The sequence below is a fragment of the Hemiscyllium ocellatum genome, unplaced genomic scaffold, assembly GCF_020745735.1.
Source record: "Hemiscyllium ocellatum isolate sHemOce1 unplaced genomic scaffold, sHemOce1.pat.X.cur. scaffold_3033_pat_ctg1, whole genome shotgun sequence".
Lineage (NCBI taxonomy): Eukaryota > Metazoa > Chordata > Chondrichthyes > Orectolobiformes > Hemiscylliidae > Hemiscyllium > Hemiscyllium ocellatum.
In genome coordinates, this window is record NW_026868285.1 from 26,652 (window position 1) to 51,732 (window position 25,081).

Below are 25,081 nucleotides of genomic sequence, written 5' to 3' on the forward strand. Positions count from 1 at the left end.
ATCTGCTCCAGATCAGACCATTGCTGTCTCTGTTACCTCATACAACCTTAGCAACGCCTCCTATTTGTGTCACTTCATTTAGATCACATCCTCTCCCACTTCCCGGAACCTCTTGCTGCCATCATAACCCTTGCTATTTAGAACATGGATTAGCACATTCCGGTACAAGCCCTTCAGCCCTCAATATTGTGCTGACCTTTTATCCTACTCTGAAGACGAATCTAACCTGCATATCTTACATTTTACTGTCATTGATGTGCCTATCCAAGAGTTGCTTAGATGTGTGTAATGTGTCTGAATCTACCACGGCTGGCAGTCCATTCCACACACCCACCACACTGTGTCAATAACATACCAGTCCCGTCCATGCCGACAGGATATCCCAACCCCATCTAGTCCTACCTGCCAGCACCTGGCCCATATCCCTCTGATATCTAAGCTAAACGTTCCGCCAATTACCTTAAACTTATGTCTCCTTGTGATCGCCATTTCACCATGGGAAATAGTCTCTGGTTATCCACTCCATCTATGCCTCTCATTCCCTTGTACACCTCTATCATGTCACCATTCTTCCTCCTTCGCTCTGATCAGAAAAGCCCCAGCTTCTACAACCTACCTTCTATGGGCATGCCCTCCAGTCCAGGCAGCATCCTGTTCAATCTCCTCTGCACTGTCTTTAAAGCTTCCACATCCTTCCTATAATGAAGCAAACAGAACTGTTCACAATATTCCAAGTGTGGTCTAACTGAGGTTCTGTAGAGCTGCAGCAAAACCTCGCATCTTTTCAACTCAATTCCACTGCTAATGAAAGCCAATACACCATATGCCTTCTTAACACCCTGTCAACTTGGGTGGTAACCTGAGGGAAACAGGATCCCTTTGTTCCTGCACGCTGCTAAGAATTCTGCCTTTAACCACATAAAGGTTTTCTGCAGAATCCTCCGATCTCAAACTATGCCTACCTTTGTAAGTTCCTCCAGACCCTACAACACTCATAAACTGTGAAACCTCCTCAAGTCCCTATATTCCTAATGTCTGCAAAATCCTGCCATCCTGATGTCCCTCCATATCTCTGTAACCCCCACCATCCTCCAGTGCCCTTCTAGGGAACATTGCAGAGGAAGGACGAGTTGGAGAGTCTGGGCCATGTTACGAGGTATGAAGGGCTGCAGAACCTGGAGGATGGTACAAATGTAGGAAGGGACTTGGGACCTGCAGGAGGTTGCGCAATTCATAGAACCTGCAGATGTGACCGAGGAAGGCTTGTGGAACCTGGAGGATATTATGAATTGAACCGCAGGTAATTTTTGATTGGACCATTCAGCCGATCTTACAGTCATAGAGATGTACAGCGTGGAAACAGACCCTTCAGTCAAACCCGGCCATGCCGACAGGATATCCCAACTCAATCTAGTCCCACCTGCCAGTACCTGGCCGATGTCCCTCCAAACTCTTTCTATTCATATATCCATCCAAATACTTCTTAAATGTTGCAATTGTACCATCTGTAAGATTGGCTGAAAGATCCAATCAAAAATTACCTGTAGTTCAAATTATAACATCCTCCAGGTTCCACAATACATTCACGGTCCCATCCTGCAGATCAGATATCTCAACCCAATATAGTCCCACCTGCCAGCACCCGGCCCATCTCCCTCTAAATCCTTCCTATTCATACATCCATCCAGATGCCTTTTAACTGTTGCAGTTGTACTAGCCTCCACCACTTCCTCTGCAAGCTCATTCCATACATGTCCTATCCTCTGCGTGAAAACGTTGCCCCTTAGTTCTCTTTAATATCTTTCTCCTCTCACCCTAAACCTTGCCCTACAATTCTGGACTCGCACACCCCAGGGGAAACACTGTCTATTTACCTTATCCATGTCCCTCTTGATTTTATAAACCCCAATAAGGTCACCCCTCAGCCTCCGACTCTCCAGGGAAAACAACCATCGCCTGTTCAACTCTCCCTATAGCTCAACCCTGGCAACATCCTTGTAAATCTTCTTTGAACCCTTTCAATTTTCACAACATCCTTCCGATAGGAAGTAGAAAAGAGTTGCATGCAGTCTTCCAAAAGTGGCCTAACCACTGTCCTGTACAGCCGCAACATGACCCCCCAACTCCTGTATTCAATACTCTGACCAGTAAAGGAATGCATACCAAGTGCCTTCTTCGCTACCCTGACTACCTGTGACTTTACTGTCAAGGAACTCTGTATTTCATTTGAAAAATTGCACAGACAGACAGAGTGGCCTGAGGTCTTCTGGGTAATGCTAGTTCAGTCTAAGCTGGTAGGCGGAGGCAGTGAAGTATTTGCAGTGCTGTCTGATGAATGGTCGAGAGATAATGCACATGTCAAACAGGCTATTGTAAGTGCTTATGGATTGCTATGAAAGGGAAGCCACTACAATTCCCTTTACTGTACCATCGCTAACAGACAAAGCTCCTTCAGACCTATATCCTCCGAATTGTTGAAACCTGCTATCGCCATGGCAACCCCTATTATTTCCAAACATTGTTGAGTCTCTAAAACCATCCCTATCAGTTTAATCTCCTCCTCTGCATACAACACTCCAGGTCTGTGTAATCTCTTTAAATCCTTCAGTTCCTATATACCTATGTGTAGGTGTGACTGCTTGGATGATAATACAGGAGTCATGGTTACCAAGTTTGGGAGTGAGACTGAAATTGGTGATAAAGTGGACAGTGAAGAGGGTTATCGAAGAGTACAAAGGGATCAACAGTTCTGCTGGGTCAGTGAGGTTAGAAAGAACAGGTGGAGAAATGCAAGATGTTGTATTGTGGTAAAACAGACCAGGCTGGACTGGTAAAGTAAACATTCGGGCCCTTGTCAATCAGTGACCCAGGGACGCAGATACACAGTCTTTTGAAAGTAGCGTCATGGGTAGACAGGCTGGTGAAGCAGGCGTTTGGGATGGTTACCCTTCATTGGGCAGAGCATTGAGAGTAGGAGTTGGGATGTCATGGTGTGTCTGTACAGGACATTAGTGAGGTCACTGTATAAACATTGTTGATTTTCTGGAAAAAATCAACTTGTTCACGTGTGTCCTTCAGGGAGGGACATCTAGCATTCTTACCTGGTCTGGCTCACATGTGACTCCAGTCCCACAGCAATGTGTCTGACTCTGAGCTGTCTCTAGGCAATTAGCAGTGGGGTAATGTATGCTGGTCCATCCGGTGACATCCTCAGGCCGCGAATGAATCAATGAGAATACATATCTCCATCCCTAACTCTGCAAACAGCTCTAGCTGCAGCAATCCGTACTGGCATTGTAACATTGTTCAGGACTTTGCCTCTCTCTGTAACACCCTCACCACCTCCAGAACCTTCAATTCTCCCTGTTCCTATCATCTGACAATGTTTCCTCTTCCTACTGCACTCCTCCTGCTAGCAGAATCCATAGCGATCTCTTTAACAAATGTGTCCAAGTTTCTAAATGCTGGCTTCTCAGAATTGATCGTTTTTTTTTTCATCTCTTAATCAAATCTGTTAAGTCCTGGGCCAAGACTGTCCGAAGTGGGGAAGGAGCATTGGGAAGGTGTCGAGCACCACGAGACATGCTGTGGGGAAAATAGGAATCCAGGAGAAAACAGCACAAGAAGGGCACTGTCACACCAACGCCAGACCCACCCCCTTCCCATGGCCACCTTGTGCCCCAAGTGTAACAAAGTCTGTGGAAGGCCACATCGGTCTGTACAGCCAATTGCAGACCCCCACCCCCACCCACATCCACGAGAGTGGGAGAGAGTCAGCCTCATCTGTGAGCCACCGCCAAAGAGATGAAGAGTTAGGAAGGTTGAATCCCCTCACAATTATCCCAGTGCCTTTGTTACAAATTCAAACAATTCCCTGTTAATACAGTGCCTAATAATGTGGTATCACTCAGTATCTCTCCATGTGGTATCCCTCGCTGTGTCAGTCTATTTGCTGCCTCTGGCAGCATTTCTCCCTCTTACAGATGCTCTGAGATCCTGAGTCAACAGAATTGTCCATTCCAGAGAGACGCAGCAGCACAGACAAGGGATGAAGACTGGGATTCTCGAGATCTCTGTTGGACGCAGTACCACTCTGCATGTGTTATCCTCATTACATCAGTCGAATTTTCCATTCTGTCTATTTCTGTCTCATGCAGGTAATCAGGATGTTCCTAACTCCTGTCTCATCCATCACCTCATTGAAGCTGGTTGGTCAGCCAGAGAGAGAGAGAGAGATAGAGAGAGGGAGACCTGGAGCCTTCAGTCAATCCTGCAGCCGGTAAGATCACTCACAGTAAACAGCACAAGGTGGAGGTGGTAGACTTCTGTATTCAGACCTGGAAGACAGGACATAGATAGAGAGCTGGGCAAGGAACAGCAACATTCTAGGCTTCATTCCCACCATCTTGTGAGGGTCCCGATTTCACCTCTGCTGTACTGGTCCTCAATGCGACAGCACAGGGGATAGCAGGCATCAATCCTGGTCCATGCTGTGTTAGTGATCTCTGTAATATCCTCCAGTCCAGATAATCCTTCCTCTGTTTGGAATCTCCACACCATTCTCTCTGTCTCTGTCAGGTTCTTCTATCCCTAACATCCTAATTCCTAAACTTCTGCAGTAGATACTCAATTCCTTCATCCCTGTAAACCCTGACTGTCCTGTCTATCCCTGTAAGCTCTTTCCAACAACACCATCCTCCATGTCAATGTATTTATCTTTAACCTCTCCATCGGTCCCTACCTATGTAATCTTCTCCAGCTCACCCTTCCTTAGCTGTGAAAAAATTGTAATCTCCTTGTCCATCTCTAATTCTTTGATCTTTATCTTGTTAAATTTCACCCTCATTCCCGACACCATACCCCTCGCGACCACAGGAACCTCCTTCAATTTGTACAACCCTCCCCATCTGTGTAACTGTCTCCAACCCAGTAACCTGGCATTCCCCATTGCCTTCCGATCTATGTAGCCTCCAGAGCCTAGAAGCCACCTTATATTTATAAACGTCTTCAGTCACGACAACCTTCCATATCTCTGTTAGTATACACAATACTCTCCTAGATGAAACAGCCCCCTGTCTGTGCCTCTCAGTCTGCCTACCTCTTCCTTTCTCCATCCCTATCACTATCTCCAGAATCTAATCCAGCTCCCTGTATCTCTGTAAATTCCTCCAATCCCCAAACCCCTTTGTCCCACTGACGTTCTTGACCAGATGTAACTCTGTTTAACACTAACATCCTCGAGTCCCTGTAAGCTTCCCTATCTCTGCAATCTCTACCCATCTGTTCAATCCCCCACTACTGCGGAATGACTCCCTGCATTCGCCATAAGGCAGATGGAATGACAGTGAACAGATATGATGGAACTGTCATTCCGGAGATGTAGCTGATGATTGATCATCACTGGGAAGTGAATACTGAAGGGTTGTTGGGATAGAGTCATTAGAGTCAATGAGATGTACAGCATGGAAACAGGCCCTTCGGTCTAATCCATCCATGCTGAGCAGATATCCCAAACTAATCTCGTCCCAATAGGCAGACTAGGCAAAACGCCAACAAGTTGTGAAGGAAGGATGAGGTTAATGCATTAATGAGACAGTCATGTGGATCTGAATATGAAAAGTGGAGCTGAGAATAAGCAAGAAGCAGCAACCGTTAGCAGGAATTCTATTGTAGGCACCAACCAGTGATGGGAATGTCAATGTGGTTACAGTCAGGACACTGAATGTACTTGTAGCAAGGGCTGTACAGTACCTGTGTGTGACAGTGGTGTGATCTCCATGCCGACTGATACAGCAGTGAGTATCAGTGCTGTAACGGATAGAATCCTGGATTGTATGCGAGGTAGTTTTCTATAACATCATATCATATTTGTAGATCAAATGCTGTGTACGAATAAATATCCAATAATCCCATTGTAAAGGAGTTTTGTGAGCAGAAACCCATAATATTATGCAGGACATACTGAGTTTGTGCTCAGACCATGAGATGTAGCAGGTGAATGAGGCCATTTGGCCCATTGAGTATACTGTGCCCTTCAGTCAGATCATGGCTGATCTGATACTGTTCAACTCTACTTTCCTGCCTTTTCCACAAAACCCTTGTTTCCCTGATTCATTAAAATCTGCAGGAGGTTACAGAACATTCGGAGAGATAGACAGAAATGGCAAATTGAGTTTATTCTGGACAAGTGTGAGATGATGTCAAATTCAAGAAGGAAGTCAGCATACTGAGGGATATTGATCTACGGAAGGATCTTGGTGCAAGTCAGCAACTCCCTGAAAATGGCAACAGAAGTGTTTTTTTTAGATTTAGATTAGATTAGACTTAGTGTGGAAACAGGCCCTTCGGCCCAACAAGTCCACACCGACCCGCCGAAGCGCAACCCACCCATAGCCCTACATTTACCCCTTACCTAACACTACGGGCAATTTAGCATGGTCAATTCACCTAACCCGCACATCTTTGGACTGTGGGAGGAAACCGGAGCACCCGGAGGAAACCCACGCTGACACGGGGAGTCGCCTGAGTCGGGAATTGAACCCAGGTCTCCGGCGCTGTGAGGTAGCAGTGCTAACCACTGTGCCACCGTGCCGCCCACGTTGGATTCAGATGTACTTGTAGCAAGGGCTGTACAGTACCTGTGTGTGACAGTGGTGTGATCTCCATGCCGACTGATACAGCAGTGAGTATCAGTGCTGTAACGGATAGAATCCTGGATTGTATGCGAGGTAGTTTTCTATAACATCATATCATATTTGTAGATCAAATGCTGTGTACGAATAAATATCCATTGTTTCAGATGGAAAGGAAAGCAAATGGAGCACTGACCTTCATCGGTCACAACATTGGGTGTAGTGGTTTGCATCTGATGCTGTAATTGTATAAAACGTTTGTTTGGTCACATTTGGAGAACTGTGTGCAGTTCTCATCTCCACACAATAGGGAGGATGGGGAGGCTTTGGAGAGGGTAAAAAAGGTGTTTATCAGCACGTTGCCTATGTTTGGGTTTTTAAGGGTATGTTAGGTGTGTAAGAGGATTTAAACAAAGTTGGATTGATTTGTGAGGGTATCAGAGGCTGACAGGTGACCAGGTACAGGGATATAACGTTAGGACAGGGATAGATAATGTAGATAGTCAGAATCTCTTTTCCAGTGTGTAAGTTTCAAATACTAGAGAGCAGAGGTTTAAAGTGAACAAGAGAAAGTTTAAATGAGGTGTGTGAGGGAAAGTGTTTTTTTACGTAGAGTGGATGTTACTGAGGGAGGTGGTAGAAGCAGAAATGTGAGTAAAGGTTTGAAGTGGCATTTAGGCAGAAACATGAACGGGAAGAGAATAGAGGGATATGGGCCCATGTGCAGGCAGATTGTATGAGTTAGAATAGCATCATGGACAGCATAGACGTGGTGGGCCGAAGGGCCTGTTGCTGTGCTCTACTGTTCTATTTTCTAACTTCTCAGCATCTGCCCGATCAGAGCCCCTCAGAATCTTGGATGGTTCATTCCATTTCTCTCTCATTATCTAAACTTCAATGGGTTCAACCACAACCTACTCCACCTCCCCTGACAGTAAGTCGGGACCATACTGACATTGTTAGAAAGGATAAGTCAGTATACAATAACTGGCCATTTAGAGACACATTTGATAAAAGAGAATTTGTTCCTGAGCCTGTTGGATTTAATTTGTCTGTGTGAATACAAATGGCAGAGTTGTAAGGGTGTAGGAGGGGTGTAGTGGTGTGGGGGATGTGGTGTATTTGAATTATCAGAAGCCTTTACACAAGTTTTAATAAGGGCTAAGTAGTAACTTGGTAGAGAATAGGGTCCCTTTACAGATCAAAAGGTCACCCATGTGTGGAACCAGAGGAGATGGGTGAGATATTAGACCAAACAGCCTTGTCAGTATTTACTGTGGAGAAAGATATGGAAGCTCGGTAACTTGGGGAAATAAATAGCGATGTCTTGGAAAGAATCCTCACCAGAGAAGAGAAAGTGCTGGAATCTTAAAACAAATAAAGGTAGATCAATCCTCAGTAGCTCATTGGGTCGATACTAGAATATTGTGGGAAGCTAGGGAAGAGATTGCAGTGTCCCTTACAGAGATATTTATATTATCAACAGACACAGTGAGGTACCGGAAGACTGGAGGGAGGCTAAGGCTGTTGCATCACTTAAGGACTGCAGGGAAAAACCAGGAAATTGCAGTCCAGTGTGCCCAGTGATGGGGAAGTTGTTGGAGGAGATTCTGAGAGAAAGGAGCTATGTATATTTACAAAGGCAAAGGCTGATTCAAGATGGTCAGCATGGCTTTGTGAGTAGAAAAACCATATTTCACAAACTGGATTGACTCTTTGCGGAGTTGGACAAGGGATAGATGAAGGCAGAGCAGTTAGCGTTGTCCACGTGGACTTCAGCATCTAGTCAAGAGGAAGAAAGAAGCTAACTTAAGGTTGAGGAAGCAAGGATCAGGCAGGGCTCCAGAGAGTTACATTGGGTGGCGCGGTGTCTCAGTGGTTAGCACTGCTACCTCATAGCACCACGGACTCCATTTCGATGAGAGCCTCAGGCGACTGTCTGTGGGGAGTTTGTACATTCTGCCCGTGTCTGCGTGTGTTTCCTCCAGGTGCTCCAGTTTCCACCCACCATCCAAAGATGTGCAGATTAGGTGACTCAGACATGCTAAATTACCCATAGTGTTCAGGGATGGGTAGTTTGGTGCATTAGTCAGGGCAAATGGAGAGTAACAGGGTGGGGGAATGGGGCTGGGTTGGATACTGTTTGGAGGGTTAATATGGAGGTGTTGGGCCAAATGGCCTGTTTCCATACTGTAGAGATTCCCTGAAGGTACCAGGAAGGAACCAAGGAATGGACTTAGGGCAACTAGAAGGCGGCATGAAAAAGCTTTCTTGGGAAGGCTTAAGGAAAACTGTGAGGCATTCTCCACTTATGTGAGGAACAAGAGGATGGTCAGAGTGAGGATAAGGCCACTCTGGGATAGTGGAAGGAACTTGTCTCTGGAGTCACAGGAGGTAGGGGAGGTCTTTAATGAAAACTATGTCTCAGTATTCACTGCTGAGAAGGGTCTTGTTGTTTGTGAGGACAGCGTGAAACAGGCTGATGTACGTGAACAGGTGGATGTTAAGGAGGAGGATGTGCTGAGAATTTTGTAAAAGATAAGGATAGATAAGTCGCTGAATCAGACTGGATGCGTCCAAAGTTACTACATGAAGCGAGGGAATGGGTTGCTGCGCACCTGGTGATGACCTTTGCACCCTCACTGTCCACTGGAGTCGGACCAGTTGATTGGAGGCAGGAAAATATTATTCCCTTGTTCATGAAAGGGAATAGGAATAATCCTGGGAATTGCACATCTGTCAGTCTTATGTCTGTGGTGTGCAGACTATTGGAGAGGATTCTGAGATAGAGGATTTATTTTTCCTGAGGAAACCATAGTTTGATTAAAGATAGTCAGCATGTTTGTATAAGGGACAGGTCATGCCTTAAAAGTCATATTGAATCTTTTAAGAATGTGACAAAACACCTTTATGGCTTATTCAGGAAATACGGAGGCATGGGATACAGGGAAACCTGTCTGTCTGGATACAGGATTACTGGCCCACAGAAGACAGAGGGTGACGATAGACGGAAATAATTCATCCTGGAACTCAGTGACCAGTGGTTTTCTGTAGGGTGTGATTACAGCACTTCTGCTCTTCGTGATTTTATGAATAAGTTGGATGTGTGAGTGGAAGGGTCGGTTAGTAGACTGGCCAATGACACGAAGGTTGGTGGCGTGGCTGACAGTGTGAAGGTCTGTTCCAGATTGCAACGGGACATTGACAGGATGCAGAGTTGAGTCGAGAAGTGGCAGATGGAGGTCAATCTGGAAAAGTGTGAAGTCATTCATTTTGAAGATTGAATTTGAATGCAGAAGGCAGGATCTTTGGCAGTGTGGAGGAACAGAGGGATCTTGGGGTCCAAGTCCATAGATCCCTCAAAGTAGCCACCCATGCTGATAGGCTTGTTAAGAAGGGATATATTTTGTGGGATTTCATTAGTTTGGGGATTGAGTTTTAAAGCGGTGAGGTTATGCTGCAGCTCTCTACAGCCCTGGTTAGACCCCACTTAGAATATTGTGTTCAGTTCTGGTCCCTTCATTACAGGAAGGATGTGGAAACTTGAGAGAGGGTAAAGAGGAGATTTACCAGGATGCTGCCTGGACTGGAGGGCATGTCTTATGAAGAAAGGTTGAGGGAGCTACGGCTTTTCTCATTGGAGTGAAGAAGGGTGAGGTGCGACTTGGCAGAGGTGAACAAGGTGATGAGAGGCATTCACAGAGTGAATAATAAGAGATATTTTTTACGCTCATATAAATAGCTATTACAGGGGGTATAATTTTCGGGTGATTAGCGGATGGTTAAGTGGAGATTTCAGAGGTAGGGTCGTTGCATACAGAGTGGTGGCTGTGTGGAATGCACTGCCAGCGGTGGCAGTAAAAGCAGATGCATCAGGGATATTTAATATACTTCTGGGTAGGCACATGGATGATAATAAAATGAAGGGTATAGAAGTTAGATTCAAAGAGATGTACAGCACGTAAACAGACCCGTCGGTCCAACCCGTCCATGCCGACCAGATATCCCAACCCAGTCTAGTCCCACCTGCCAGCACCCGGTCCCTATCCCATCAAAGCCTTCCTATTCATATACCCAACCAAATGCCTCTTAAATGTTGCAATTGTACCAGCCTCCACCCTTCATCTGACAGCCTGTTCCATACACGTACCACCCTCTGCGTGAAAAAGTTGCTCCTTAGATCTCTTTTATATCTTTCCCCTCTCACCCTAAACCTATGCCCTCTAGTTCTGGACTCCCCAAACCCAGGGAAAATACTTTGTCTATTTACCCTATCCATGCACCTCATAATTTTGTAAACCTCTATAAGGTCACCCCTCAGCCTCCCGAAGCTCCAAGGAAATCATCCCCAGCCTGTTCAGCCTCTCCCTACAGCTCAAATCCGCCAACCCTGGCATCATCCTTGTAAATCTTTTCTGAACCCTTTCAAGTTTCCCAATATCTTTCTGATAGTAAGGAGACCAAAATTGCATGCAATATTCCAACAGTGGCCTATTCAATGTGCTGTACAGTCACAACATGGCCTCCCAACTTCTGTACTCAATACTCTGAGCAATAAAGGAATGCATACCAAACGCCTTCTTCACTATCCTATCTACCTGGGTCTCCATTTTCAAGGAGCTATGAACCTGCACCCCAAGGTCTCTTTGTTCAGCAACACTCCCGAGGACCTGACCATTTCATGTATCAGTCCTATTAAGATTTGCTTTCCCAAAGTGCAGCACGTTGCATTTCCCTGAATTAAACTCTATCTGCCACTTTTTTTTTAATCTTATGGTCAGATAAAAGATTGGCATGTCATCATGGCCGAAGGGTCTTGTTCTGTACTTTTCTGTGTTCTACGTGTCATATGTGTAAACTGAGTAATAAACTCAGATCAATGTAAAAGGATATGGCACTCAGGAGGAGCTAGTCAACTGGACAAAAAATTGGTCTTGATGGTTGGAGACAGGGTGATGGGAGACATGTTGTTTTTCTGACTGGAGGCATGTGACCAGCGGTGTAGTGGGTCCACTGTTGTTTGTCATTTGGATAAATGGTTTGGATGGGAATATTGGTTTCCTGGTAAGGAAGGTTTTTGGGTGATACTGACATTGGTGGAAAGTGGACAGTGAAGAAGGTTGTCTATGATCCAGCAGGATGGACAGTACTGCTGGGAGAGTGGGCTGAAGAATAGCAGATGGAGTTAAATAAGATAAATGTGAAGTGTTCCATTTTGGTTAAACAAACCAGGGTGGGACTTGTACAGTTACTGTTCGGGCCCTGGGTAGTGTTGTCAGTCAGAGACCCAGGGATGCAGGTACACAATGTGGTGTCACAGGGAGACAGGCTGGTGAAGCAGGCGTTTGGGATGTCTACCTTCATTGGGCAGAGCATGAAGAGAAAGGGTTGGGACGTCATGTTGTATCTGTACAAGACATTGGTCAGGCCACTATAAAAGCATTGTTGATCAGTGGGAAAAACACATCTGGTTCACTGACCTTTTGTGTATAACATCTGACGTTTTAACCTGGTCTGGCTAACATGTGACCCCAGACCCCCTGCAAGATGGCTGACTCTGAGCTGTCCTCTGGGTAATTAGCAGTGACACCTTCATCCCATGAATGAATAAATAAAAATACCTATGTCCCTCCCTACCTCTGCAAACCCCCACAGCTGCAGCAATCCGTACTGGCTTTGTAACACCCTGACCACTCTCTGTAACACTCTCACCACCTCCAGCACCTTCACCTCTCCCTGTTCCTTTTGTGACATTATACCCTGACAGTGATTCCCCTTCCCACTGCTGCCCTCCTGCTAGCAGATCCTTTGCAATCCCTTTAAAACTTATTCCTAAAACACAATCTCACTTCAGGATTTCAAGTAATTTTTGGTGATCTTCTAAGCCTCATAATCTAATATGATACATTTTGTCCTGAGTGAGGGGCCGGTGGGGATTTCTTGCTGAGGTTTTGTCTGTTTCAATGGAATCTTATTTTGTTGAGTGATTTACACTGTTCCTTCAAATATTTTCCACTGTTCATTTACAGACCCATATTTCAGTCTGTTTTGCCTCTTTACCTTGGTCAGTTCTCCTCTCAAACCCAAGTAATTGGCTGTTTTTGTTTCTAGTTGTAGCTTTTCCTTTCTGTGATTCACTTTAAAACTTTATATTTATTTAAACTGTATTTTATCACAATTTCCCTGAGGATCTCTGCAGGTGACATTACTCATCCACTAAGTTTGATCACACAACGGTCGCTCTGAGACAGTTACATCCCTAACCAATTGCACAATTTGTTATTCAAAAAAACACTGAAAAAAAATCTCTGAACTCCTCTTCCAATATCACTGTTGTCAGTGTGAGTGTCCCAGATTATGTGAATATTGAAGTTTCCCAAAATTATCACAATGTGTTTCTTAAAAAAATTCCAGTGAGTTCCTGTGTAACGCAGTGATGAGCAATGGAATGCTGTTCGGTAGCTAAAACTGTTCTTCTGCTTGTGTCCTTGGCAGTAGTAGCCAGAATTTACATTCAGACTGACTCCACTTCATGATCTGAGACCAAATGCTTTCTCTGTAATGCCTTTCTTACCCATTATTGTTTGCGTTACCCATTTTGCCTGAATTTCCGCAAGGTTGTGATCCATTGACTATTTCTGTCCACCTTTTGTTCACCCTGTAACCACATCTCTCTGGTGTCTAAACCTCTTTTATCTCGGTGTCACAAATCAATCTACCTTATTGAAGAGACATTCAAAAAACATAATTTACTCTTTCCCATAATTTCCTGTCACAAACCGATTCCCTGATGTACAGTTTTAGTTAAGCTCTGTCCCATCCTGTTCCTTTCTGCTTGTCTTCTGCCACATTCCCATACTGCTCCCATTCTTCACCTTTTCCCTTTGGATTTGGAAAGCTCCTTTCACTGGCATCCTCTCTGTCAGTTGAAAGCCCCATCCATAAACTTACTGATATGATTGGCCCGAACCCTGGCCCCAGCGCAGTTCCAGGGGGACCATCCTCATGGATTATTTATTAAATCAGGTATGGGATGTGGGTATCTCTGGCTGACCAGCCTTTCTTGCCCAGCCCGAGCTGCCCTTGAGCTGAGTAACTTGCTCGGCCATTTCAGAGGGTAATTGAGAGGCAAACACTTTGCTGTCGGGATGTCGTGCAGACCACGTGAGGATGAGCAGATGTCCTTATCTAAAGGACAAGGGTTTGGGGTTTTTGAACATCTGCAATGGTTTCATATTTATTTATGGATTGTTAATTACTATTTTTAAAATTATTTATGGTGAGATTAAAACCCACTTCCCCTGAACATTAGCTGAAGTTTTGGATAAATTCTCTCGCAGTAATACCACTCGGTCATCAATTCGCCTGCTCAGTGGTTGCTCATCCCTGAGCACTGATACCAGGGCATCATGAAGCTAAACCCATTCTTCCAACATGACTGTGTGATCCTGAGGTCTTCCAGCACTCTGGTGATATCATTCAGTCTCTCTCCCTTTGGTATCCCTAATTGCAGCCTCTGTCAGAGCCTCCCTCTCTTGCAGTTACTCCAGATCCTGAGCGAACAGAATTCTTCATTCCAGAGAGATGCAACAGCGCAGACCAGGGATGGAGTGGGATTTTCCAGATCTCTGTGGGGTTCATTTCCATTCTCCATGTGTAAACCTCACTGCATCAGTCTAATTCCCCATTCTGTCTATTTTTCTGTCTCCTGTAGGTACTCAGGAAAGTGCTGACTCCATAGACTTCCCAATTGCTGGGTGTCTCGTCCAACACCTCATTGAAGTTGATTGGTCAGCCAGAGAGACAAAGGGCAGAGAGATCTGGAGCCTTCAATAAATCCTGCAGTGAGGTAAGTTCACTCACAGTGTACACAGCAGGGAGCAATGGGAGGGCTCCAAACATCATCTAACATGACATGACATAGATACAGTGCTGGAGGGTAAGTACAGTACAGTACAGAAACACCCCTGGCTGAATCACCACGTCTACATTAACTTACGTTGCACTGAGACAGCATGGGGAGTTCATAATTATCAATCCAGACCGGTGCTGTCTTAGTGAGCATCAGGGCAACAGAGGGGAAAGCAGGCCTCCGACGAGATGTTGTGAATGCTGCCTGGGATCTTTCTGTTCTGTGTTCTCCCTCCAACACTGTACTAAGACTCACTACTCTGCAACACTCTATGTGTGGCATGGCTTGTGCACCGGTGTCTTCAGTCATTTTTAACTCCTATAACAGTTCCTGTCCCTGTAACCTCCTCCCTTCCTGATAGACCCTCCACATATTTGAAACGTACTGCATTTTAGACTACCATCCCTTTCACTATAACTTGTTTCAGTGTCCACAACATGCTTTACTTCCGTACTATAATCCTCTTTACCTGGATACAGAGTGATACAGCACGGAAACAGAACCTGTGGTCCAACTCGTCAATGCTGCCCATGTTTCCTATACTGAATGAGTCTCATTTGCCTGCGTTTGGCCCTTAGCTCTTCAAACCTTCCCCTCTCCATGTTCCTGCCCAAAGGTCTTTTCCATGTTGTCATTGTTCTTGTTTCTCCCATGTGCCCCCTGGCACAAGGTTCTGTCTGTGCACCATCCTCTGTGGATAATGTTGCCCCTCAGCTCCCTCTTTAAATCTTTGCTCTCTCACCTCCAGTTTGTACCCTCAAGTTTTGGACTCCCTTACCCTTGGCTATTCACCATTCTTAGGCCCAATCCTTGTGACACTCCACCGGTCACTGTCCTCCAGTCTGATAAGCAACCCTCACCACTACCCTCTGTCTTCTACCTTTGAGCCAGTTCTGTATCTAAATAGCTACTTCTCCCTGTATTCCATGAGATCTAACCTTGCTAACCAGTCTCCCATAGGGAACCTTGTCGAACGCCTTACTGAAGTCCATATAGATCACATCTACCGCTCAGCCCTCATCAATCCTTATTGTTATTTATTCAAAAAACTCAGTCAAGTTTGTAAGGCATGATCTCCCACGCACAAAGCCATGTTGACTATCCCGATTCAGTCCTTGCCTTTCCAACTACATGTACATCCTGTCCTTCAGGATTCCCTCCAGCAACTTGCCCACCACCGAGGTCAGGCTCACTGGTCTATAATTCCCGGCTTGTCCTTACCACTCTTCTTAAACAATGGCACCGCATTAACCAACCTCCAGTCTTCCGGCACCTCACCTGTGACTATTGATTATACAAATATCTCAGCAAGAGGCTCAGTAATCACTTCTCTCGCTTCCCACAGAGTTCGAGGGTACACCTGATCAGGTCTTGGGAATTTACCCACCTTTATGCATTTCAAGCCATCAACACTTGCTCGTCTGTAATATGGATATTTTGCAAGGTGTCACTATCTATTTCCCGACATTCTATATCTTCCATATCCTTTTCCACAGTAAAAGCTGATGCTAAATACTTGTTTAGTATCTCTGTCTTTTAAACGTTGTCATTGTACCCACATCCACCCTTCTTCAGCAAGTTCATTCCACAATCAAAACACCGTCTGTGGAACAATTTGCCCCCATGTCTTTTTTTGAACATTGCTCTCTTCTAAACTTTAAGACGTGGTCCCTCCTCTTGGGAGTCCCCCATCCTGTGTTAAAGACAATTACCATTAAATCGATCTATATACCTTATTTTTTAAAATTTACTTTTATAACATCACGTCTCAACTTCCAGGCTCGAGTGAAAAAAGACTCAGCCTGTCCAGCCATTTTGCAGAACTCAAGCCTTCCATACCCAGCAACGTCCTGGTAAATCTCTTCTGAATCCCCTGCAGCTTAATAATATCCTCCCTATAACTGGGCGACCAGAACTGGACAGAGTATTGCAGAACAGGCCTCACCAATGTCTGTGCAATCTCAACATGACGTCCCAAATTCTCCATTCAATGGACTGAGCAATAGTCAGGCATGCCAAGCACTGTCTTATCCATCCTGTGATGCAAACTTCAAGAATTATGTACCTGAACCCGGAGGTCCCTCTGCTCTAAAACACTAACTGAGGTCCGAACAGTAATTGTATCGGCTCTACCTTTGTTTGTTTTACCAAGTGCATTATATTGCATTTATTCAGATTGAAGTCCATCTGCAATTTTTCAGCTCATTCACCTATATCATCAAGATCCCTTTGTAATCTTAGCAAACCTCCTTCACTGTCCACTCTGTCACCCTCCAGCCTTCCAGCCCATCACACATGGCTGTCATTGGTACAAATACCTTTGTTAGCGGCTCCACAGTTCCTTCCCTAACATCCCATAATGCCCTGTGATACATGTAATCAGGTCCTGGGGCTTTCCATACCTTTGTGTTTTAAAACGTCCAGCACCACCTCTTCTATAACATGCCCTCTTTTCAAGCCATAGAGATGTACAAGGGAAACAGACCCTTCGATCCAACTCATCCATGCTGACCAGAAGATCTAAATAAGTCCATCCCATTTATCAGCATTTGGCCTATGTACATCTAAACCCTTATTATTCACATACCCATCCATCCCTTAAATGTTGTCATAGTTTCAGTATGTGTTACCTTCTCCCTCAGCTCATTCCATACACACATCACCGTGTGCATAAAAAAGCTGACCCTTCAGTCCCTTTAAACCTTTCCCCCTTTAACCTTAAACATATGCCCTTTAGTTTTGGACTCCCCAACCCCTGGTAAAAGACCTTGAATGCTTACCCAATCCATATCCCTCATGGATAATCCTCTGTCAGATCACCCCTCAGTCTCTGATGCTCCAGTGAAAATAGCCCGAGCTTATTCAGCAACAACCCCGGCAACATCTTGTCAATCTTTTCTGAACACTTTCAAGCTTCCCAACCTCCTTCCTATAGCGGGATACTGGAATTGCAGCAAACTCCAAATATGGTCTAACGTATTACTCTTGTTCCCTGAGTTCCCCAGTCTTTGTCAACAGTAAGTTCTGGAGTCACAAAATGTGTTTAAAGTCTAGCCATATCCTGCGGTTCCACACATCAATGATCTCATTGATCCTTAAGGAACACTATTTTGTTTCGAGTTACACTTTTACTCAATATAGTTATACAATCACTTTTGCATTCTCCCTATCCTTTCCTGCCGAGGCTATTTCATGTACCCTTTCTGCATTCCTGATTTCCACCCAAAGTATATCCCTACAGCCCCTTGATCCTCATGCATTCCCTTGATCCAGCTGGCGATACCTGAAATATGCCCTTTTTCCTTGTCCAATAGACAGCCAGTGTTTCCGAATGCTGTCAGCATTGAGCTGCACACAAACAGGAACATGCTGGTGCTAATCGCTCAATTTATCTCACTTTTAAAATATTCTCAGTTGCCAGACTTCCCTTTCCCTGCAAATAGACTCCCTGATCACCTTTTGAAAGTTCCTGTCTAATACTGTCAAGATTGGTCTGGTCCCATTTCATACCTTGAACTTGTGGACCAGACCTGTTCTTTTCCATCTTTATTCTTAAGCTAAGAGAATTGTGGTCATTTTGGCAAAATGCATTCCCACTCACACATCAGTCCCTTTCCCGACCTTGTTTCCCAAGGGAAGGTCAGGCTTTGCCCCTTTCTCTTTTCAGACCATTTACATATTGTTTGGGAATTTCTTGAACATAATTACCAAATTGCTCCCTTGCAAATGCTGAACACTGGCAGTCCCAGTCTAGGTTTGGAAAGTTGAAAAACCCCAACCATAACAGCCCTATTATTCTGATTGATATTTGAGATCTCCTGATATATTTGTTCCTCAGTCTGCCACAGACTATTCGGGGTCAGTAGGACAATCGTATCAAAGTGATGACCCATTCTTATTTCTCAGTTGCACTAACATAACTTCAGTGGGCAATCCCACAGGAATATCCTCTCTAAATCTTGCTGTGATGATTTATGCAATCAAAACCCACCACCACACATCCTCTCTTGCCTACCCTTTGATGCTTCCTGTAGCATCTCCACCTTGAACCAATGTGCTGACAGCCCTGCCCCTCCCTCGGCTTTGTTTCTGTAATAACTGTAATGTCCCAGTCCCATGTTCCAATCCATGCCCTCAGTTTATCTTCCGTAGCTGTCAGGCCCGTTGTATTGAAATAAATGCAGGTTAATCATCAGTTTCTCCCCATTTCCTGCTATATTCTTGCTTGCCTTGTCTGCTGAAATTGTTCTCATTAACTTGTGCATCAGCCTCAATCTTCTTTCTGGCCTTAGGACTGTTTAAGATGCAACACCCTACCAGACTGGTTTATATCCTCTCAAGCAGCTCCTACAATTCGCCCCACCAGGATGTGGATCCCCCTCCTGCTCCCAGTTCAGATGTCTTCCCCACCCTGTCAACATGTGCTGACAACTTCACACATCCAGAGACTTGTCCACCAAGGTCCCTTGTTCCTCAGTACTCCAGGTGGACCTACCATTCATGATGTATATCCTTCACTTATGAGACTTCCCACAGTGCATTACCTCACAGTGATCAGAAGTAAACTACATCTGCCATTACTCTGCTCAGTTTATCATCTGATCGATATCAGACTGCAGCCACACCGACCCGCCGAAGCACAACCCACCTATACCCCTACATTTACCCCTTTTACCTAACACTACGGGCAATTTAGCATGGCCAATTCACCTAACCCGCACATCTTTGTGACTGTTGGAGGAAACCGGAGCACCCTGAGTCGGGAATTGAACCCGGGTCTCAGGTGTTGTGAGGCAGCAGTGCTAACCGCTCTGCCACCGTGCCGCCCACAAGTTATGCTTTCACATCCAAGTTATTAGTGTACATAATAACCAGCAATGGTTCCTGCACAGATCCCTGTGGTACACCCACTGGTGAAAGAATTTCAAACATGAAGAAGTGTATCCGCTAATTTTGTATCTAATTTGCGAACTTGCCTTGTGGCTCTTTACATTTGAACCAGCCTTCCATGAGGGATTTTGTCAACCGTCTTATTCAAGTCCATGTAAACCACATCATCTGCACTGCCCTCATCAATATTTTTAGACACCATTTCAAAAAAACTGAACTGAATTCCTCAGACAGTATCGTCCTCTACCACATCCGTGATGACGCTGCCGAGGTGATCTTTGCCTTTGCAAGTGTCGATTCATCCTCACAATTGTTCCCAATAACCGCCCCCCCCCCCCCAACCCCCGCTGTCAGACTATCTGCTCTGTAATTATCTGGCCAATCTCTGCTGCCCTTCTTGAACAAAGGAACCGCATTAGCGATCCTCCAGTCTTTCAGAACTTTACCTGTGGCCAGCAAAGTATTAAAAATATACACCAGGGCCCCAGCAAACTCCAGCCTTCCTTCCCATAGCAACTTGGGATACATTTCATGAGGCACTGGGGATTTCTCCACCTTTATGCCTGTGAAAACATTTAATACCTCCTCCTTATTCATCTTATCATGTTCTAAAACCTCACCATCCCCACTGAAATCCCCGACTACAATGCCTTTCTCCTGTGTCAATACAGATGGGAAGATTTCATTGAAGACCTTACCTACTTCCTCTGGCTCCATGCACGGATTGTCCCTTTGGTTTCTAACAAGCCTCGCTGTTTACCTGGGAATCGTCTTCCTCTAACTGTACTCATTAAACACATTGTGGCCTCTCCTTAACAGTATCTGAAAAGGATATTTCATGCCCATTATTTGCCCATCATTTTAAGGATCCCCTTGCACTCTCTATACGTTGGTCGGTCTTTGCCTGTTTTCATCGCATTGTATTTCCTTTATCAAGCTCAGGATATCGCTTGACCAGTATTCACTGGAGTTACTGCCTTTGTCAATCACTCTTCGCAGAACACACTGGCCTTGAGTTCTCCCTGTATCACTTTGACGCACTTCCTCTTTCTGAATATGAACCCAACTGCAAATAGTTCCTCCCGGTCTGTGTTTGCCAGATCCTGTCTCGTGATAATGATAATGCCCAGTGACAGTGATATTCTAACAATTAGGGGGCTTCCACAAATTTGGCGTCTTCACCTCTGCCTTGTCCTTATATTTTACCAAAATGCCTTTGAAACCAACTGTTATGACCCCCATCACCAAAACACTATAAAAATCCTTACGTTTGTCATCTTGTCCAGCACCTACAGCCCACTCTGTCTGTAACATCCAGCCCTTACTGACCTGCCCACCTGTGTACCTTCCTCCAGCCTCTCCAGCACATGATGTCACTGTAACCTTCTCCAGTCCCAGCAGCACTCCTCCATCCTGTCCTACAGCACCTTCATTACCTCTAACCTTCCACCATCCATTTCACCTCACTGTCTGTACAGAGTCCTCCAGTTCCTACAGCGTTTCCTGCCAACCCTCCCTTTGTGTAACATTGTGAAGCCACCTGAAAGCTCCTGAGATCTGTAACCTTGCCCTCTCTCTCTCTTCAATCTTCTCTGTCTCTGTGACTAACTCCCATCAGTACAATGTTTCTTACCTCTGATCACCTCCAGTCAGGACGAGCCTTCTTAGCTCTCGAACATCCTGCAGCCACTAAAAGCATCAATGTGCCTGAAATATCCTCTCAATTGTTGCAACAATTCACATTCCCACAACTGCATCTGTCCATAACCTTAGTCAGTCCATAGAATCCTTGCTAACTCAGTAACCTCACCCAGTGTGTACAACTCTGAGTATGCCTAACTTCATCCAGTTTCCCCAACTGTCCCTACCTCTAATTGTAGAGAGAATCCACAACCTTCCCTATTGTGTTAACTCCTTCTAGTCCCTCTCATGGACACCATCTATGTAACCTTCTCCTGTTCCAAGAGACCCTTGTGAACTTGTGACCTAGTCCAATCTCTGCAGTGCTCTGTATAATCAGCCTCACTGTGCCTGGAACCTGGCTTCAATTCCAGCCTTGGCCGACTGTCTGTGTGGTCTTTGCATGTACTCCCCTCTGACTGTGTGGGTTTCTTCCGGGTGCTCCGGTTTCCTTCCATAGCCCAACATTTGCACGATACGTGGATTGGCCATCAGAAATTCACTGTAGTATTCAGGCAAGTGTGGTTTAGGTGAGTTCACCACGAGAAAGGCAGTGTTTAATGGACAGGGAGAGGGATGGGTCTGGTTAGAATGCTCTTTAGAGGGTTGATGTGGATTTGTTGGGCCAAATGGCCTTTTTCCACACTGTGGAGATTCTATTCAGGTTATTGCCCAGTCCTGTCAACCATCCCCAATACTCTCCTTATATGTGGAGTCTCCAACAGTCTCTAAAACACTCCTTGGCGTGGTAAGCTTCTCCAGTCCTTACCACAATCGATATGGCTGTCACCACTTCCTGCCTTTAGAATAATCCCTAAAATTATTGCCATTCGTTACATCACTCCCAATCACTGTTCCATCGTGAAACCCCCAAAAACATTTATATCTCTGTAAACTCATCTGAACTGTCTATATTTCCTTTTGACAATCCCATTCTGAGACTTTCTCCATATCAAAGAAGTCATTAAGTGTAGGTAACCCTTATTATTGTAACCTCCCTCCAGCCTTACAACACTGAGGATCTGTAGAAACTCTTTTCAAACCGACAGCCATCTCTGTGTCTGTAATCTCCTCCACTCCCCATAATACATTCTCTCTGAGCTCTTCTGTAGTCCATTAAACACTCCCTAACACTGTCTGCATCAGTGTAACCTTCTCCAAAAACACAACGTTCCTTATCTGTGTAAATCCCGACACCAGTCCCTATCCCTCTAAGCTCCGCCTAACAATACAACCCTCCGTGTGTGTATTCACCTTCAGTCCCAACATCCCTCCCTATCTGTGTAATCTTCTCCATGTTCTTTTTTGTTCAGTATCTTCAACTGTCCCTGTCAGTGTAATCTCTTCCGGACCTGAAAACTCCCCCTCTCTTTAACTTTCTCAGTCTACACAACCCTCACTGTCTGTAACCTACTCCTGTTGGAGAACCCTCCCTCTGTGAACTGCTCCAAATCTTCAACTCTCTATGAGCTCCTGCAGTCTTACAGCCCTCCCTGTGCACATAACCTCTTCCAGTCCCTAAAACGCCATCAGTCTGTGGAGTCCCTACCAGCATCCCTATCTGTGTTATCCTGTCAGGTCCCTGCTACACTCCCGATCTGTAGATCCCACTCCAATGCCTGTGTTTCACCCGGTCCTGTTCCTACAAGACTCATTAACTATGTAACATTCTCCCGTCACTATCACCCACCGTGTCAATGTAAGCTCCTCCTGTATCTCCATCCAGTTACGCATCTCCATAACCTTCTCCAGCTCTTACATCCCTATCTGTGTAAACATCACTCTCCACTCGAACCCTCCCTACCGCAGGAACTTCCTCCTGTTTGTGCTATGCTCCCTTATCTGTGAAACTGTCTCCAACCAAACTTGCCACCCCAATCTCTCAAAAACGAACCCAGATTCCACAGCCTCCATGTCTAAATAACCCCCAGAGCCTAAGCCTTCCTAGATCTTTAAACATCTTCAGTCACGATGACCCTCCATATCTCAGTTTGTTCCACCAGATGTTACAAAACTCTTTATCTCTGTAACCTACTCAGCTGCCAAAAACAGTCCCTGTCTGTGTAATGGAGCCCTGTCCTACCAACAGCCTTATCCCTGTAAACTCCGCAATCACTCGTAGCATTCCAACTGTTTGTAATGTTTATTAATGACTTGGATGAGGGCATTGAAGGATGGGTCAGCAAGTTTTTAGATAACACAAAGATTGGAGGTGTCGTTGAAAGTATAGAGGGCTGTTGTAGGCTGCAGCGGGACATTGACAAGATACAGAGATGGGCTGAAAGGTGGCAGATGGAGTTCAACCTGGATAAATGTGAGGTGATGCATTTTGGTAGGTCGAATTTGAAAGCTGAATACAGGATTAAGGATAGGATTTTTGGCAGTGTGGAGGAACAGAGGGATCTTTGGGTGCAGGTACATAGATCCCTTAAAATGGCCACCCAAGTGGACAGGGTTTGTTAAGAAAGCATATGGTGTTTTGGCTTTCATTAACAGAGAGATTGAGTTTAAGAGTCGTGAGATCTTGTTGTAGCTCTAGGAAACTTTGGTTAGACCGCACTTAGAATACTGCATCCAATTCTGGTCACCCTATTATAGGAAAGATGTGGATGCTTTGGAGAGGGTTCAGAGGAGGTTTACCAGAATGCTGCCTGGACTGGAAGGTTTATCTTATGAGGAGAGGTTGACTGAGAGCAGACTTTTTTCATTGGACGAAAGGAGGAGGAGAGGGGACCTAATTGAGGTATACAAGATAATGAGAGACATAGATAGAGTCGATAGTCAGAGACTATTTCCCAGGGCAGAAATGACTAACATGAGGGGTCATAGTTTTAAGCTGTTGGAGGAAAGTATAGAGGGGATGTCAGAGGCGGGTTATTTACACAGAGTTCTGAGAGCATGGAATGCGTTGCCAGCAGCAGTTGTGGAAGCAAGGTCATTGGGGACATTTAAGAGACTCCTGGATATGCATATGGTCACAGAAATTTGAGGGTGCATACATGAGGATCAATGGTCGGCACAACATGGTGGACTGAAGGGCCTGTTCTGTGCTCTACTGTTCTATGTTCTATGGTCTAATTAGAGACAGTCAGCATGGGTTTGTGAGGGACAGGTCATGCCTCACAAACCTTATTGAATTCTTTGAGGATATGACAGAATACGATGATGGCTCATGCAGAAAAGAAGGATGATTGGGATACAGGGAAATCTGTCTGTCTGGATACAGGATTGGATGGCCCAGAGAAGACAGAGGGTGGCAGCAGATGGACAGTATTGAGCCTGGAGCTCAGTGACCAGTGGGGTTCTGTAACAATCGGCTCTGGCACTCTGTTCTTTGTGATTTTTGTCAATGACTCGGATTGTGGGTTAGTACGTTTGCCAATCGCATGACGGTTGATGGAGTGATGGGGAATGTGGAGGGCTGTTGTAGGTTGCAGTGGGACATTGACAGGACGCAGAGCTGGGCTGGGAGTGGCAGATGGAGTCCAATCTGGAAAAATGTGAAGTGATTCATTCTGGAAGGTGGAATTTGAATGCAGGATACAGGGTGAAAGGCAGAATGCTTGGCAGTGTGGAAGAACAGAGAGACCATGGGGTCCATGTCCATTGATCCCTCAAAATAGCCACGCACGTTGGTAGGGTTGTTAAAAAGGCATATGTTGTGTTGGCTTCCCTAAGAAGGGGATTGATTGTAAGAGCCGTGAGGTGTTACTGCATCTTTATAGCATCCTGGTGAGACCACACTTGGAATATTGTGTTCAGTTCTGGTCCCCTGTTTACAGGAAGGATGTGCAAGTTTTAGCGAGCGTACACCCGAGATTTACCAGGATGCTGCCTGGACTGGAGGGCAGTTCTTACAAAGAAAGGTTGAGGGAGCTAAGGCTTTTTTCATTGGAGTGAAGAAGGGAGCGGGCTGACTTTGTGGAGGTGAACAAGTTGATAAGAGGCACAGAGAGAGAGTGAATAG

At 45.2% G+C, this 25,081-nt stretch overlaps 1 long non-coding RNA gene across 1 annotated transcript in view; it reads left to right on the forward strand.

The window, feature by feature from the left end:
- The window catches only part of LOC132812797 (uncharacterized), a 50,473-nt gene that overhangs the window by 18,211 nt on the left and 7,181 nt on the right, over positions 1 to 25,081 (forward strand). The window contains exons 3-4 of the long non-coding RNA XR_009643786.1: positions 4,158 to 4,279; positions 14,347 to 14,481. This is a non-coding gene — a long non-coding RNA (uncharacterized LOC132812797). The remainder of the gene's footprint in view (positions 1 to 4,157; positions 4,280 to 14,346; positions 14,482 to 25,081) is intronic.